Raw genomic sequence first — 16,934 nt, 5'->3', positions numbered from 1 at the left:
ATATCATATAGCTACAGGTGGTGGAGTTATACATGATTCAAGTGGCCAGCACCAAATTTACTGGTCCTCTTCTAGATAATATACTCACTGAAGGATGATATCCAATAGTCAGTGTAGAGCATCTTAGTGGATGAAACTGAACTTGATGTTCAAGTTCTCTTGCTAAGATATACAGCAAGGGATTATATATATACAGCAAGAAAAAATATATATACAGCAAGATCTCAAGGATTCCAATGCAACATTATTTTCTATTTTGTTTAGATATACAAACCATTCAAGGGAAAAAAAAACAAATACACAAGTGTAATTGCAAGCTTAGATGATCAAATAGGACTGGAACTAAACATATCATACCCTGAATGGACTACTACAAGTAATAGTGCCAGATAAATAAATACACTCTTGTAAAACGCCACTTCATAATGAAAATTTCAACTATAGCAGAATTTTGAACACCATTTCATTAAGTGACTGGAGCAAATAACAACAGAACATTCGTAGAAATATCTTACATTGGTCTACATTATAAAACGACCTGCCGGTTCCTCTTTCAAACAATAAATCCAAAATTCAGCATGTCAGCCTTCTCAGCACATTAAATCATCTACTTCCGAATAAAGATATTTTTAAAAAAAATTCATGTTTACCTTGAATAGATTAAGCCCTCTTTGTTTAGTTTTAACTGCCTCCACCGGTGAATAATCGATATTATAATGGGGTGGAAAGACTACAAAATCCACTAAAGCCACGGGCCATACTGGTTCTGGTACTGCTCTTTCTGCACAACCACTGGAGCCTTACAATTCTTTTCACTATGCCCAATGATGCCACAGCTATTACAAAAATCAGGACACTTCTCATATTTAAACGACAACCATTTATTGACTCCGTTCATCTGCACTGTGGTTCCTCTCAAAAGAGGCTGGTTTATGTCCATCATCACTAACAGTTTCATGTGCTTCCCTTCCTTACCTCTTGTTTGTGGAATCACCACACCCCTAACCTCATGAAAGATAGTTCCCACCTTCTTTCCTACAGCCTTAGACAGGCAGTGTATAGGAAGGTTCCAAACTTGCACCCAGATTGGAGCTATACTGAACGCTTCATCATTCTCTTCAATACCCACCTCCCAGTTTCTAAGAACTAAGATCTAGTTGTCTATTATCCATGGGCCACCCATAAGGATCTGTTCCTTATCCTTAGGGTCTAGTATAGGAAATTGGAACTGGTTTGGTCCCAGTTCAGCAACCTTAAGCCCTTTAGGGTAGCTCCAAGCCACAGTGGCAAAATTTTTTACTCATGTAAAATTAGCTACCTTTTCCCCTTTTATTTTCCCTATAATACTCCCTTGACATTCCACTATACCATTATCTAAATCCCCCAGGTCCAGTAAAGTACTACCCACCTCCTTCTCAGAGAGCGCAAACTTTTGTAGGACTTCCACCAAATCTTCTGCCATATGTCACTTGAGCTATACTAGTGGTATTCCTCACCCCTAAGACCAGATAGACACTGATCGTCCTAGCTCTATGGAGGAAGAATTAAAAGGTAAATTTTTCCAGGTAAGAGTGAGTACAAACAGGTCAATAGGACTTTAAGCATACAAAACGAAGAGACACAAGTAAGGACAGAATACTACCTTAGCTAGTCTGTCTTCCCCTTACGCTGTGTTAGTGGTTCCGACAGCAGCTTTCTTCTCACCCACCACTTCACTTGCAATTCTTTCTTAAAGACCCCTCCTTTATGAGCGCTGATCTGTATGAGCACTGGATGCAAGGCTTAGTGATTCTCATTTTCAGACATCATTGGAATTTAGTGCAGATTCAAAGTTTGTGGTCTGCTTCATTGTTTCTTGAATTTCAAAGAGTTCAAAAAGCTAGAAGTTCCCACCAAAGGGAAAATGGCTCTCTTCCCAAGAGAGAGAAAAAAAGACTCTACACGTGAGAGAAGTTTTCTTTCCATGACTTGTATACACATACAATACTGAAAACTCACATTCACTCATAGAAACCCTCGCATTCATATGAAGCTGCTGTCTGTCAAATATGAAGTTTAATATCTCTCAAGCGTGAGAGGTAGTAGCTTTAGTGGATTTTGTAGTCTTTCCACCCCATTGTAATATCGATTATTCACCGGTGGAAGCAGTCAAAGCTAAACAAAGAGGGCTTAATCTGTTCAAGGTAAACATGAACTTTTTAGCATGAATTTTTTTTAAAAAAAATATCTTTATTCGGAAGTAGAGGATTTAATGTGCTGAGAAGGCTGACATGCTGAATTTTGGATTTATTATTTGAAAGAGGAACCAGCAGGTCGTTTTATAATGTAGACTAATGTAGGATATTTCTACGAATGCTCTGTTGTTATTTGCTCCAGTCACTTAATGAAATGGTGTTCAAAATTCTGCTATTGTTGAAATTTTCATTATGAAGTGGCGTTTTACAAGAGTGTATTTATTTATCTGGCATTATTACTTGTAGTAGTCCATTCAGGGTATGATATGTCTAGTCTATATCTATATGTATTGCAGAGTGGGATTTTAGGGGAGAGAATCTCAATGGCTTTCAAACTTCTCATTCTTTTTTCTAAATTTTTGTATTTATTTTAATATATAAAAAGTAGTGGGTTATAACCAACCCTATCACAAGTCAAATTTAAAATTTAAAACTTTTCCACTATATACTTCATAAACCATCAATAGTTTGTTATTTATACTTTAAATCTTTTTTACTCCTTAATTAAAGACAAATGCTCATTCGTATGCTATTTTAATACAATTTTACATTTTTATAATTAAGAAATATTTATCACTAAACTAATCCTATAACCACCCCTACAAATGAGCTTTGTAAATTACAATCAAATTTCAAAAAAATCACAAATATGCAACTAAATGTAAAGTTAAGGGGGTAAAGTGCAACTAAATGTAAAGTTAAGGAGCTTACTAAATTTAACCTTAAAAAAAATCGCAAAAACGGAACAATTGTTTTTTTTTCCTTCAGGATGGTCGGACATCCATGTGCAGTGGCCAAAAAAATTTCCCTTTCTTAATGAACGTAAGATGGCCAATTTATTTATTTTTTAAAAATGAATAGGGCTGTTTCAGATCCAAAAAAAAAAAGAAGAAACTAACCCAAGTTCCTCCATTGTTATGATTTTTTTCACCATTATTCTAAGAAATTTGCTAAATTGAGTTCTTTAGGACAAAGAATGAGATGTGTGACCAGACACTTTTTTTTTATTTGCGTGACCAGCCTATTGTTGACAAAAGTTTAAATTTTTTAAAAAGTATACAAAAATTAGGGAAGATAATATTAGAAATTTATAGTAAATTTATCACACTTTTGGTGTGATTTTCGCCTGTCTAATACCATGAAAGAATAGAATAAGCTATTATCAATTATTACACGTTAAGTAGAATTTAGAAGCATACAACATGATCAAGAAAAAGCAGAACCAATTAGGACTAGATTTTGACCCCCAAAAAAAATTATGACTAGATGCCACTGGCACGTTGCCGTAACTTGCAATGTCAATTAGGACTATTTAGCGCTTTTTTTGGGCAACGAATTAGGACACTGTCAAACTTATTTAGGCAAACTTTACCTCATTGGTGATTTGAGAATACTATCAAGTTATTGAGTATACTACAAATCCTATAACCATGCTCACATTTTTCCAACGTTTTCCATTCCAATTAAGAGTTCTCCAATTTAAGAAATGTTTATCTCTTAACTAATCAATAATCTCTCCTAAACATCCTATAATCATGCTCACGTTTTCCCTGCATTTCTCCCACTTTCCCACTCCAATTAAAAGTCCTCCAATTTAAGAATTTCACTCCAATTAAAAGTCCTAAAAAACATAGCATCCTCATTCAACTTTCTTGCGTGCTCACTCCAATTAAGAGAACTTTCTTGCATTTTCCCTAAGAACTTATTTTCTCCTTCAACTTTTTTATGGTATCCATCTTAGCCCTTAACCTAATTTTAATATGGAACATGCCCGCCTACAAGCATTTCAACGACAACCAAAATTTCAAACTCGCAAGATTGCAAAGGAGGAAACATTTGTTTAGAAAATAAAACGTACACCGTAACGATTTCACACAGTAGTTCAAAAAGTTTCAGCAACTTTGCGTTGACGAAAGAGAAATCTCACATCAAATTCGAAGGACAAAATCCCAACTACACCGATTAAAACGTCATTCGCATCAAATTAGAAATTTCTGTATTGTTTATTCTCTAAACATTTGCATTTCCATTTTTTTTAAAATATTATTTCCAATAATGTAATATTTTTTTTATTGATTATTGCTGTTATTGTCTTTCGCCTTTAAATAGAAGTGAAATGTTAGGTAATAGGTCATCGTTTTAGACTCATTTTCTCATTATTCAATAACTTATTACGCAACAGTAAGCATAAAAAATTATTTTATAGTCAGAGCAATAGATGTCAATCACTGTTTTTATGTCATCTTTTTCCCTATGACACAAGTATTGGTATTTGACTTTTGATGAAACCAAATTCCTCCAGATACAAAAATGATGGAATTTGATATGAGAAATTTTTTACGATAGAAAATTTACATTTTTAGATTGTTTGCGACTTAGTTTGGATTCTTGGAGTTCGATAACTATGTATAGTATTTGATATTGTCATGATGACAGTTTCCGTACATTTAGGCCAAAATAGTTAATGTTTTTTATCACAAAAAGATTGTCATTATCTGATTCTTTGTCACTTTGGTCTGCATTGTAATGACATGGTTGACACTGTTATTAGGTAATTAATTTTATGTACTTTTAATTTCAACATATTTTTCTGTATTGTATATTACATTTTATTTGTCAAACAGGTATAATGTTAACATACAAATTAGAGATTTCAGTGGTAACATGCATCTTAATCTACAAGATAGACATGCACGATTCTTATTTGGTTGTGATGCTTCTTATCTCAGAGAATTACAAAGGAAGGTAGAATTTCTTGATATATATTTATTTTTTATAATGCTATTTATAAACTATGTAAAAAAATACAATAATTTTGAATTTCGTACACACTTAATTCTCAAGAAAATGGTGATAGGTTGTTCAACCAACGAATCAATTCATGCAAAGATCGTGCATTTTCAATTGTAGTTCGCACTTCACAAAATTCAACAGAATTAATTATTTGAGTATTCGCACCTTCATGCAAGATTATCAAATCGAATGCATAATAATTGTAAATATTTCATTTTAACAACATTCAATTACATTCATTTTTATTCATATATTATTCATTTTTAATATGAATTTCTATTATTTTTTCAATATCTATTTTTCTAAAAAAGGCAGTTCTTGAATGATATACACATTCTATCATATTTCAAATTATTGTTAGACAGATATTACATTTTAATTGTGTTGGTACAATTTTTTAACCTTTTTTTATTCACCATTTTATTTTCATTTTTTTCAATAATGTCAACACCGTGCGTAGCACGGGACTTAAAGACCGCTCCTTTATGAGCGCTGTATGAGCACTGGATGCAAGGCTTAGTGATTCTCATTTTCAGACATCATTGGAATTTAGTGCAGGTTCAAAGTTTGTGGTCTGCTTCGTTGTTTCTTGAATTTCAAAAAGTTCAAAAAGCTAGGAGTTCCCACTAAAGGGAAAAGGGCTCTCTTCCCAAGAGAGAGAAAAAAAGACTCTACATGTGAGAGGAGTTTTCTTTCCATGACTTATATACACATACAAGACTGAAAACTCACATTCACTCATAGAAACCCTCGCATTCATATGAAACTGCTGTCTGTAAAATATGAAGTTTAATATCTCTCAAGCGCGAGAGGTAGTAGCTTTAGTGGATTTTGTAGTCTTTCCACCCCATTGTAATATCGATTATTCATCGGTGGAAGCAGTCAAAGCTAAACAAAGAGTGGGCACTCATATTAGTAAGAACTAATGTTGAAAGGCGATGGGGCCTTCTTAATGAGATTACCAGAAGAAATTTGAAGATTGTAGATGGAAATGCCTATGGGATTAACCCTATAGAGGATGCCTGCTGGAAGAAGCCCAATTTTAATCGAGTAACTATGTGTTTTGATAGAGCTAAAAAATCACATTCTTTTATTGTTGTTTCTTTGGTTCTAATTTGGTTTTAATTTTAGGCATCTTAAAGTAAACGTTGATGCTGGGAAGGCTGGCTTGTCTAGCTATTTGGGAGTGGTGATAAGAGACAACATGGGGAACTTGATGGATGTTCGAATGCATGAGTTGTCGGAGATGAAAATTGATGAGGCTGAAGCTGAAGCCATCTTAAAAGGTGCTGAGTTTGCACGGGAGAAGCAACAAGAAGACTATAAGGATTGGAAAATTGAAATCGAGACTGATTCTCTCCCGGGAAAGCTTAAGGTTGAGAGGTATATATGCTTCCCTTTCTCAGCAGCATCATCTTTTCATAGAGCTATTTAATCTTTGTGGACATAAACTCCAGCAACAGAGGTTTGGGATGAGAATATCATAGTGTCACGTTTACTGATTTGTTTTTGAATCTGTTACAAACAAATTTAACTATCAATAGTAATTAGATGCTTAAATTTAGCACCAAAAAAAAGAATTTAAGAGTTGCACTACATTTAAGTGTACCTGAAAGCTTGTTGAGGCACTAGATGTAGATTCTTGAGGCACTAGATGTTAGGATACCTAGTATGACCATCCAAAGCTAGCCTTTGCCAGGTTTATGCCCATATCTTTGTTCAAGTCCAATTTTTTTTCAGTTTTATGCTGCTTTAGAAATGTAAATCCACAAAAGTTAGGTCTTCTTCAGAAGTCCCGAAAGAAGATGGAAGCATTGTTGTTGTTTAATACGAAAAATTCCTTGGGCAGAGGCCCTTCACTCAGTCTTCTTGTCTTCCCATGTCTGTACCTATAAATTTTTGTCAGCATTGGATGAATGACAACTATACAAAATTTGAATTTGAAATTCAACTTTTGCACACATGTCATGGATCCAACGGTGATAGTGTATACACTGTAAGTGTGTATAAGATTTACTCAAAAAATAATTGTAAACTCTATACAAAATTGGGTTTGTTTAGAAAAGCTTCTAGAAGTTTGGAACTAGTGAATGGTACGTAGCATAGATATGTAAATATTAATGCTTAAAATGTGTAAGTATTTTTTTTACACTAATTGCTTTGGTAAAGTTGGAAGTAATCAATTTGAAAAGATACTAATTTTGCATGAAAAGATAAGATATACAAAGTATATTTGCAAATAATGAAAGTGACTGTTTTTGTATGATTTAAAAGCATTATATCCTTGCTCAAACCCTTTATAACTAGTATTTTGGCTCGTGCTATGCGTGAGTTTATATTTTAACCCGTAATAATATCAAAATTTTATTTTTTGACACGAAAGTTAAAATCAAAAGAATTTTTTAGAAGTACTATTTTTGTCTCCAAATTTATTAAAATGAATTAGATTAAAAAAAAGATATAAAAAAGGTTCAATAGAACGTGTTAATTATTTTCAACATCGAGTTAATTTTTAACTATAGTTGCATGTAGAGGTGGGCAAAGGTATTCGGGTACCCGAAAAAAAGGGGCGGGTCATAGGGTACCCGCCCCTAAAAAAAAATTTTATTTTCTATATAATATTTTAATATCATTATTCGATCCATAAAAAATACATACAAAAGCAATCCTATGATTAATAACCAAACGAAAATAAATCCAACAAATAGTGACTGATTTTGCATAGTTGTACTGCTCGTGTTCCATTATTATAATTTACATTTTATACAAATGAAAGTTTCATTCAATATGATGGTTAATTAACTTAAGGTTGTCTTTGAATGATTAAAAAATACATATAGTAAACCCTCTGTAAAATATTTTTTAAAAAATCCAACCACTATCCATAAAAATAGGCACACCAAAATACTCAAAATACCCACACACCAATACCTTTTTCTGTAAAACCACACAACACAAATTTACAAAATCTCAACTAAGTACTTTTTGACAAGTCAATATAACCCCCAAATGAACCTTAAGAAAGACTCAAGTCAACAAAAATAACAAAGCAACACGATGTACTTGTAATAAAAATGAAATGAATAAAGGGGAAAAAATTAAATGATAATGTTTCAGATTTTTCTTTGTTTTGAATTTTGGTTAGGTTTCACCAAGAATATTTGCTTTTTTTAGACAAAATGAGGAGATGTGGATCATATGGGATTAAAATATGAGGTTGTGAACCACTTTACTTGCCTTAGGATTAAAAATTATAAAATTATATAATGAACCCTTATTTTTTTAATATTTATATGATATACCATGCGGGTTGGGTATCCGCGGGTTTTTATTTTACTGATTCGTATCCGTATCCGTTTTTACGGGTACCCGATCCGCATCTGCCCCGCTAAAAAAAATCAGATCGGATATCTTATTTTTCGGATCGGATCGGATCGGGTTAGTCGGGTTTCAGATCGAACCGGATTTTTTGCCCACCCCTAGTTGCATGTTCCTATTTCTCAAAATAGAAAAAGTACTATGGATTATAAAAAAAAAATTATGTAGGTTTACTTATATGGATAATTCCAAGGGAAGATTTTAAATGCCTATGTTAACTTTTTTTATTAACATTATTGATAGGCACTGTCTCTAGGGGTAGGCACTGGTCGAGTACCTATCCTGTGCACAATTTGGCTGACCCGACCCATACTTTACAAGTTAACCATATTTTGACCCTTGCCCACCTCGCATATCAGTGGGTACCCCGTTGAGATAGGATCAACTCAACGGGTACCCATCATGCCCAACTTATCATTTAATTTTTTAAAAAATAATTTATAGTAATTTAAGTTTATATTTTACATATTCAGATAAGATTTAATAAAGATTTTTGCTCAAAAAAAGTCTCCCACCAAGTAATAAATATGTGAAGAGAATACAAGAAAATGGAAAAAATTCAAAGAATTCAAAATCAATAAAAATTTGAAATAAGCAGCACTTTTTTTTAAATATATATTCCATATTAATTAAAGTATTTTCTAAAAAATATAAGATCATGACCTCTACAAATAAATCTTATAAACAAACTATAGTCTTTCATATTTGTAATGCAATTTGTTGAATAAAATTACTCATTTAGCTCTAAAAATATTATTTTATAGTATATATAAATAAAAAATAAAAAAATATATATTGCGGTGGGTCGGGCATTCGTGAGTTTTTAATTATGTGACCCTAACCCGCCCCGTATCTAAGCTAGTACTCGACCCTCTTTTGACCCGATCAAATAATATGAATCGGGTATCCTAATTTTCGGGTCGGATCAATCGGATACGGCGGATATTTAGATTAGCGGGTGTTTTTTCCCACCCTTAACTGTTCCAAATAAAGAACATGAAATGTAAAAACTACTGTCATTTGTTTATTTCCTTTTTAAAATTGATATTATTTTTTAATTTTGATATTTCCTAAGCTATTTTTTATTCTGTTCTTGCCAAATTAATAGTATGTTTTTGGGTAGTGCCCTACCAAAAACTTAGAGTGTTATCTTTTCATACACAAATTTGTTCTTTTGATTTTTTAACTTTAGACAATATAAATGTTGTATGTTTATGAATTGGACATCTTAATTTAATGTTTAAACAGCAGTTACATATTTAAGTTAGAATTACCAAAGGTAACAATACATATTTATGTTGGAATTTCCTAAAAGAATGACTGGAGTAAATGTTAGTTCTTTTATGAATTTGATGGTATGTTTTACCTTTTATGTTTGATAAGTTGTTTTCATTTTGTATTACCAATTTGAAGGATTTCAAATATTATTTCCTTTTTAGAAATAATCATTTACAAGCGTGATATTGTGTTAGTATGTTAAGTTTTGTTAATATTTTTAGAAATGTTACTCATTCATAAATGCCTATATGACAAGTATGTAATTTCAAATTGTGCTAGTATTTTGAATGTTGTTAATATTTCAAAAATGTAACTAACTTATAATGGCATACATGGTAAGTATCTAATTCAAAGATTGAAATTTATTTATTTAATTAAAAACAAATAAAAATAAGAAAAAAGATAGGGAGTTGGGAGCTCTCTAAAGAGGTCTACACTAAAATTGTAAATAATTTATGTTATTAGTTAATTATTATAAATTTTGTGTTATCAATCTAAAATTTTGCAAATGTGATTTGGATAAGTTTTACATAAATTTGAAACTGTGAATAAGGGTCAACTAGACATGGGGAGGAATTGGAAATCATGGAAATTTAATTTGCATACCAGTAACAAACAAAAGAATTTGAAATGGTTTGATTGTACCAAAATTTGGAGCCAATGTGTGTGAATTAAAATAAATGTAAAATTCTAGGAAAAAGGGATTGGGATTTTGGAGATGTGTGAAGGTTTTCTGATAAAAAACCCTCCATCTATTACATATATTAAAGATAAGACATTAAATAAAATTCTCAATTTGAACAACACGATTGAGGGAAAAATGTATCGTTTTTACGATAGTCCTGCATTGATATTTAACAATTTGTCAAACCATTTATTTAAATTTATAATATCCTATATACAAAAAATTTACAAATGACAATACCTGCTATTTGTCATCTGAAGCTAAGGAAATCATTGAAGTAAAAAATTTTGCTTAGAGAGAATTATTGATAAGTTGGTTAAACCAAGCCTTTTTTGCCTAAAAGAAATGTTAAAATAATGACAAGTTTTTTGATAATGTAATTTAACAAAAATATTTCCTACTTAAAATATTGGGATTTAAACATGTAAATTAAACAAACTATAATCATTAGATGACATTAATTGAAATTAATAAAAAATAAAATAATTCAAAATCCTTGAGAAATGACACATGTTAAAGTATATATATATGCTATTTGTCATTTGCGACTAAGGGACATGTTAAAAATAGTAAATATGGTAAATTTTAATTAGAAATGTTTATTGATAAGTTAGTTTAATAAGGATTTTTATGTCTAAAGGAAATGTTAAAATAAAATATTTACTTAGAGAGGCTTTTTGATAAGTTAGTTTAACAAATATTGTTCTAACTAAAATATAGTGATTTAAACATTTGAACTAAACAAACTAATAACTATTAGATAACATTAATTGAATTGATTAAAGAGTAAAATAATTCAAGAATACATATCATACTAGTGTGAATACCCGTGCTACGCACGGTGCTGACATTATTGAAAAAATGAAAATAAAAGGGTGAATTAAAAAAGGTTAAAAAATTGTACCAACACAATTAAAATGTAATATCTGTCTAACAATAGTTTGAAATATGATGGAATGTGTATATCATTTAAAAATTGTCTTTTTTCGAAAGATAGATCCCGAAAAAATAATAGAAATTTATATTAGAAAATGAATGATATATGAATAAAATTGAATGTAATTAAATGTTGTTAAAATGAAATACTTACAAATATTATGCATTCAATTTGATAATCTTGCATGAAGGTGCGAACACTCTTCACACCAATCAACTTTTAGTACGAAAGCCAAAATTGGTGATTTAATTAATCTGTTGAATTTTGTGGAGTGCGTACTACAAATGAAAATGCATGATCTTTGTATGAATTGATTCGTTGGTCGAATAACCTATCACCATTGTCCTGAGAATTAAGTATGTGCGAAATTCAAAATTAGTGGAGCAACCTACCATCGTTATTAAAAAAAAAATGATAGGTAGCAACAAATGGACAAAATAAGAACAAATCTTTTAAATATTCGGTATTTTGATTTGTTATTATTCTTTTGTAGTCGTGATTTTTTAGAGTTGTAAGATTAAATAGTATTATTGATTCGAAAATGTTGTATTGTTCGATTTGCAAGTCTATTTTGTATTCAAGATATTTTAGAGTTGTAAAATTAAACAATATTATTGATTTGAAAAATATTTCAATTTATGTTTTGCAAGTCTATTTTATATTAATGATTTTTTAGATTTGTAAGATTAAATGATATTATTGATTTGATAAATTTTGTATTTTTTGATTTGCAAGTCTATTTCGTATTAATGATTTTGTAGAGTTGTAAAATTAAATAAAATTATTCAATTTAAAACTATTGTTTTTTTGGATTTGTCAATCTAAATATTTTTCTTTTTCTTTTTCTTGAAAGAAGGATATATTACCTCGTAAATCTGACCCTATGTTAAAGATTAACCGGTCACTAAGTAACCATTCAAATTGAGGAAGGGTATGGTTAGCTAAATTAGAAATGAATTGATTATTTGATCCATGAGCACCCTTAATTTGTGTACTTAAGATCATATTTAAAAAAATATTAAATATAATTACATAAGAAAGGTATGAGAACATTACCAATTTGTTCTGCTGTAACTATGTTAGCAGGCACAACGTCTTGCGTAGCAGGAACAAATTCTTCAGATGAGTCTGCATAATTTTAATAATTCATAAACATTATATCATAAACATTAAATATAGAAATAAGGTGTATAAGTTACATTAATAGAGTTGAAAATGCAATAGTAATGGATAATTATGTGTTAAAAATAAGCGAGAAACCTAGATCTTACCATCGTTGTGCCCATCACATGGCGACGTTGGTGGGAGGGGAACTTGAATAATTGCTAAATCATTATGTATTCCATCTAATATTATGTCATGTAAACAGTTGATTTAGCAAGATAATGCAGCAAAAAGTGTAATTGCAGAACCAATTTGGATTTTGCTTGTATTGATACTCTTCTACAAGAGTATGATACCTTAGCTTAGTATCCTCAATATCAACAAACACATCCTACATTTAAACAAGTAATTTCAATATAGATGAAAAAGTAAAAAACCCAAAAATGGATAGAAATTTCCAAGAGAAAATCCTGAAAATATAAAGTCCTTTAGCTCGGATGTTGAAGCAAAGATCTGAAGGATGCTAGTTACCTTGCTGAGAAAATATATACATATAACAAGATCTCAAGAATTCCAAATGCAAAACACTATTGTCTACTATATTAAGCTGTACAATCCATTCAAGCAAAAAAATAAAAAAACAAATACACAAATCTAGTTGCAAGCTTAGATGATCAAATAGGAGGACTGGCACTAGCATGCCTCACATTATATCATATAGCTACAGGTGGTGGAGTTATACATTATTCAAGTGGCCAGCACAAAATTTACTGGTCCTCTTCTAGATAATATACTCACTGAAGGATGATATCCGATAGTCAGTGTAGAGCATCTTAGTGGATGGAACTGAACTTGATGTTCAAGTTCCCTTGCTAAGATATACAGCAAGGGATTATATATATACAGCAAAAATATATATATATACAGCGAGATCTCAAGGATTCCAATGCAACATTATTTTCTACTTTGTTTAGATGTACAAACCATTCAAGGGAAAAAAAACAAATACACAAGTGTAATTGCAAGCTTAGATGATCAAATAGGACTGGAACTAGACATATCATACCCTGAATGGACTACTACAAATAATAATGCCAGATAAATAAATACACTCTTGTAAAACGCCACTTCATAATGAAAATTTCAACAATAGCAGAATTTTGAACACCATTTCATTAAGTGACTGGAGCAAATAACAACAGAACATTCGTAGAAATATCTTACATTAGTCTACATTATAAAACGACCTGCTGGTTCCTCTTTCAAACAATAAATCCAAAATTCAGCATGTCAGCCTTCTCAGCACATTAAATCCTCTACTTCCGAATAAAGATATTTTTAAAAAAAATTCATGCTGAAAAGTTCATGTTTACCTTGAACAGATTAAGCCCTCTTTGTTTAGCTTTGACTGCTTTTACCGGTGAATAATCAATATTACAATGTGGTGGAAAGACTACAAAATCCATATTCTATCTTTCTTTCAAGATCTATCTTTCTAAAAAAGGTAGTTCTTGAATGATATACAGATTCTATCATACTTCAAATTATTGTTAGACAGATATTACATTTTAATTGTGTTGGTACAATTTTTTAACCTTTTTTATTCACCATTTTATTTTCATTTTTTTCAATAATGTCAACACCGTGCGTAGCACGGCTCTTAAAGACCCCTTCTTTATGAGCGCTTTATGAGCACTGGATGCAAGGCTTAGTGATTCTCATTTTCAGACATCATTGGAATTTAGTGCAGGTTCAAAGTTTGTGGTCTGCTTCGTTGTTTCTTGAATTTCAAAAAGTTCAAAAAACTAGGAGTTCCCACCAAAGGGAAAAGGGCTCCCTTCCCAAGAGAGAGAAAAAAAGACTCTACACGTGAGAGGAGTTTTCTTTCCATGACTTATATACACATACAAGACTGAAAACTCACATTCACTCATAGAAACCCTCGCATTCATATGAAGCTGCTGTCTGTAAAATATGAAGTTTAATATCTCTCAAGCGCGAGAGGTAGTAGCTTTAGTGGATTTTGTAGTCTTTCCACCCCATTGTAATATCGATTATTCACCGGTGGAAGCAATCAAAGCTAAACAAAGAGGGCTTAATCTGTTCAAGGTAAACATGAACTTTTCAGCATGAATTTTTTTTTTAAAAAAATATCTTTATTCGGAAGTAGAGGATTTAATGTGCTGAGAAGGCTGACATGCTGAATTTTTGATTTATTGTTTGAAAGAGGAACCAGCAGGTCGTTTTATAATGTAGACTAATGTAGGATATTTCTACGAATGCTCTGTTGTTATTTGCTCCAGCCACTTAATGAAATGGTGTTCAAAATTCTGCTATTGTTGAAATTTTCATTATGAAGTGGCGTTTTACAAGAGTGTATTTATTTATCTGGCATTACATTGTTACTTGTAGTAGTTCATTCAGGGTATGATATGTCTAGTTCCAGTCCTATTTGATCATCTAAGCTTGCAATTACACTTGTGTATTTGTTTTTCTTCCCTTGAATGGTTTGTACATCTAAACAAAGTAGAAAATAATGTTGCATTGGAATCCTTGAGATCTTACTGTATATATATTTTTTCTTGTTGTATATATATAATCCCTTGCTGTATATCTTAGCAAGGGAACTTGAACATCAAGTTCAGTTCCATCCACTAAGATGCTCTACACTGACTATCGGATGTCATCCTTCAGTAAGTATACTATCCAGAAGAGGACCAGTAAATTTGGTGTTGGCCACTTGAACCATGTATAACTCCACCACCTGTAGCTATATGATATAATGTAAGGCATGCTAGTGCCAGTCCTCCTATTTGATCATCAAAGCTTGCAATTAGATTTGTGTATTTGTTTTTTATTTTTTTGCTTGAAGGGATTGTACAGCTTAACATAGTAGACAATAGTGTTTTGCATTTGGAATCCTTGAGATCTTGTTATATGTATACATTTTCTCAGCAAGGTAACTAACATCCTTTAGATCTTTGCTTCAACATCCGAGTTAAAGGACTTTATATGATCAGGATTTTCTCTTGAAAATTTCTATCCATTTTTGGATTTTTCACTTTTCCATCTATATTGAAACTACTTGTTTAAATGCAGGATGTGTTTGTTGATGTTGAGGATACTAAGCTAAGGTATCATACTCTTGTAGAAGAGTATCAATACAAGCAAAATCCAAAGCTTTTGCCTAAGAAAGAAGTCAAATGTGGTGAGTGGGCACTCATATTAGCAAGGACTAATGTTGAAAGGCGATGGGGCCTTCTTAATGAGATTACCAGAAGAAATTTGAAGATTGTAGATGGAAATGCCTATGGGATTAACCCTATAGAGGATGCCTGCTGGAAGAAGCCCAATTTTAATCGAGTAACTATGTGTTTTGATAGAGCTAAAAAATCACATTCTTTTATTGTTTTTTCTTTGGTTCTAATTTGGTTTTAATTTTAGGCATCTTAAAGTAAACGTTGATGCTGGGAAGGCTGGCTTGTCTAGCTATTTGGGAGTGGTGTTAAGAGACAACATGGAGAACTTGGTGGATGTTCTAACGCATGAGTTGTCGGAGATGAAAATTGATGAGGCTGAAGCTGAAGCCATCTTAAAAGGTGCTGAGTTTGCACGGGAGAAGCAACAAGAAGACTATAAGGATTGGAAAATTGAAATCGAGACTGATTCTCTCCCGGGAAAGCTTAAGGTTGAGAGGTATATATGTTTCCCTTTCTCAGCAGCATCATCTTTTCATAGAGCTATTTAATCTTTGTGAACATAAACTCCAGACAGAGGTTTGGGATGAGAATATCACAATGTCACGTCTACTGTTTTGTTTTTGAATCTGTTACAAACAAATTTAACTATCAATAGTAATTAGGTGCTTAAATTTAGCACCAAAAAAAAAGAATTTAAGAGTTGCACTACATTTAAGTGTACCTGAAAGCTTGTTGAGGCACTAGATGTAGGTTCTTGAGGCACTAGATGTTAGGATACCTAGTATGACCATCCAAAGCTAGCCTTTGCCAGGTTTACGCCCATATCTTTGTTCAAGTCCAATTTTTTTCTAGTTTTATGCTACTTTAGAAATGTAAATCCACAAAAGTTAGGTCTTCTTCAGAAGTCCCGAAAGAAGATGGAAGCGTTGTTCTTGTTTAATACGAAAAATTCCTTGGGCAGAGGCCCTTCACTCAGTCTTCTTGTCTTCCCATGTCTGTACCTATAAATTTTTGTCAGCATTGGATGAATGACAACTATACAAAATTTGAATTTGAAATTCAACTTTTGCACAAATGTCATGGATCCAGCGGTGATAGTGTATACACTGTTAGTGTATATAAGATTTACTCAAAAAATAATTGTAAACTCTATACAAAATTGGGTTTGTTTAGAAAAGTTTCTAGAAGTTTGGAACTAGTGAATGGTACGTAGCATAGATATGTAAATATTAATGCTTAAAATGTGTAAGTATTTTTTTTACACTAATTACTTTGGTAAAGTTGGAAGTAATCAATTTGAAAAGATACTAATTTTGCATGAAAAG

The sequence above is a fragment of the Coffea eugenioides genome, chromosome 2 (genome assembly GCF_003713205.1).
Source record: "Coffea eugenioides isolate CCC68of chromosome 2, Ceug_1.0, whole genome shotgun sequence".
In the NCBI taxonomy this organism is placed as follows: domain Eukaryota; kingdom Viridiplantae; phylum Streptophyta; class Magnoliopsida; order Gentianales; family Rubiaceae; genus Coffea; species Coffea eugenioides.
The sequence above is the reverse complement of the archived record's forward strand: the minus strand, read 5'-3'. Positions refer to the sequence as shown.